This window comes from Loxodonta africana, chromosome 1 (assembly GCF_030014295.1).
Source record: "Loxodonta africana isolate mLoxAfr1 chromosome 1, mLoxAfr1.hap2, whole genome shotgun sequence".
Classification (NCBI taxonomy): Eukaryota; Metazoa; Chordata; class Mammalia; order Proboscidea; family Elephantidae; genus Loxodonta; species Loxodonta africana.
The window spans coordinates 85,189,552-85,192,259 of record NC_087342.1 but is presented as its reverse complement, the minus strand read 5'-3'; the positions used below and the strand labels follow the sequence as shown (position 1 = coordinate 85,192,259).

The 2,708-nt window shown below is 36.0% G+C and overlaps 1 pseudogene; it reads left to right on the top strand.

Annotated features, from left to right (window-relative positions):
- Positions 1 to 1,093: 1,093 nt before the first annotated feature.
- Positions 1,094 to 2,153, top strand: LOC100661210 (olfactory receptor 2W1-like; annotated as a pseudogene).
- The last annotated feature ends 555 nt before the right edge of the window (positions 2,154 to 2,708 follow it).

Sequence of the window (2,708 nt, the reverse complement as noted above, 5' to 3'; positions counted from 1 at the left end):
ATCTGGTTTAAATGTCAGTACTACCAAGGTTGAAAAATCCTGAATTGGGAGAAAAAGAAACCAGCAGAGCGGTGGGTATTAAACCTAGGCTCTACTTATGAACCCAGAGGCAAGATATTTTTGTTACAGACACCTTATACTCTTCAACTGACCTTCAGTGTTGAGAAGGAAATATGTCAAATGCCACCCAGTTTCTTTATTCATCATTGTATTTAAGACTTCTGAGTTCATTATCATCATAAATACACATAGAAGGGAGAAGTATTTCTGATAAATCAGCTGGGAAATTATCTCAACAAAGAGATTAGCACTATGGTGAAGGGAATGGGCCCAGGAGAAAATTCTTGGTTTAAATGTTGGTACTAGCTAAGATTGAGTTACAAAGTAGAGAATGATGTTGATTTTCACGACACTATATGTTTTCCCTCATTCTAAGACACCTTGTCTCCAAGGTTGTAAATACATATTTTTAAAGCATGGCAAATGTATACCATAACGTGATGAAAGGAGCAAATCAAACTTGCTGTCTACCTTCCTGTGGCATGTAAGATAATAAGAATGGTTATTCGTGTCTATCTCTCACGCAATCAACCAATAAATAAATAAAAGAGAATTTTTCAAGAGAGGTCACAGAAATTTCTATGTATGAAAATAACTCCAGGAAAATTTTATGACCAGTCAGTATTAGAAGTTGTTCCCTTTATTTTATTCAATGTTAATGTGACTTTGTTTTTTAGTGGAATGCTGCACAAAAATAATTATAGTAAAAAGGATCAAATGAGAAGATATTCGTTTCAATTCTGCATTCTTTGGCATGCAGAGAAAATTCTTCCAGGAACGAACCAGTCATGTTAGAAGACAGTTAATGACATTAGATTTTACAAAGTTCTTTTTTATATAATCTTGTGATTGATACAGATTTCTAGGTTTTAGCAATCATTCTTTCCGGTTATAACCAGTATTTGAAGATCTCATTTGCTATTTAAAAAGCTATCCAATAATCTATCATTCTTGCTATCATAGCTTGAATGTTATATAGACCACTAAAAATGTTTATATATTAGATATTAAAAAATGATACCCATACCTTGAATGCAGTGCTTGATTTTAGTCTGGCATTAAAGTTTGTGAATGTACGCACTGTGCATTCTAATATGTTAATTTTTCCATCCTCAGAATTGCTATTAAGGCAAGAAAAAAAAAGAATGATCAACAAGAGCTACTTCAATGGATTTATACTCCTTGGATTCACAGGGCACCCTCAGATAGAGATGATTATCTCTGGGGTTGTCTTTTTCTTCTACACCATTGCCTTGATGGGAAATATGGCCATCATCCTGCTGTCTTTCCTGGATGACCATCTCCAAACTCCCATGTACTTCTTCCTTAGAAATTTGGCAGCCTTAGATCTCTGTTACACCACAAACATAGTTCCACAGATGTTGGTCAATATCTGGGGTAAAAACAAGAGAATAACCTTTGGTGGTTGTGCCTTTCAACTTTTCACTGATATGGTACTGTGCTCAGTTGAATGTATCCTTCTAGCTGTAATGTCTTATGACAGGTTCAATGCTGTCTGCAAGCCTCTGCACTATATGGCTATAATGAACTCACAGCTTTGTCAGGGATTGGTGGCCATGGCCTGGTTAGTTGGTGTTATTAACTGCATGATCCTTTCCCCCTATGCCATGAGCCTTCCATGATGTGGAAACCACGACCTAGACCACTTTTTTTGTGAAATGTCTGCAATGATTAAGATTGCATGTGTGGACACCACAGCCATGGAGGTAACCACATTTTCCATGTGCCTCATTATAGTTCTTGTTCCTCTTCTTCTCATTCTGGTCTCATATCGCTTCATTGTTGTAGCTGTACTCAAGATCAAAACTGCAACAGGGAGACAAAAAGCATTTGGGACTTGTTCCTCCCATCTCATTGTGGTATCCATCTTCTATGGGACTCTAATCTACATGTACATACAACCAGGAAACAGTCCAAATCAGGATGAGGGTAAACTTCTCAGTATCTTTTATTCCATTGTTACCCCCAGCTTGAATCCACTGATCTACACACTAAGGAATAAAGAGTTCAAGGGGGCCATGAAAAGGCTGATTGGAAAAGAAAAACATTTCATGGACACAGCAGGACACTAACTATTTTCCCCAGCAATTTCCAACTTGAAACATTATTTTGTAATCATCACCTAAGCAAAAGAATATAATCAGAGAAAATACAATAAAAATAAAATAAAATTCAATGCATTTATTGAATAATTAATACATGTTAACATAACATGTGTACAAAACCCATGTTCGACAGGAAATTACAAATGGAGTGCCAACATTAAAAATAACTTACACTGATGTACCGATTCTTTTGGATTATACACATCTGTTTCCCAAATTATATTAAAAGTGATCAATTTAACTCTAATCCTCTACTTTCGTTGTTCTTCCTGTCATTGTCATAAATTCAATGAGGCAAAAAGCTATTCTTAAAGCACTCTGTTTTAAGATACAACACCTTTGCCCTACCCAATCCTAGGAATATGTCCACAAAGGGATATCTCCAGCTTGAAGACAGCAGCAGAAAAACCAGTTATTAACCAAGAACGCCAAGGGTTCCAATTATCAATCATCTTAACAATGATTCCTAGGCATGAAACTTTTTTCCTAGGGTATATTCCTCTGTCTCAGATAACTACTCAA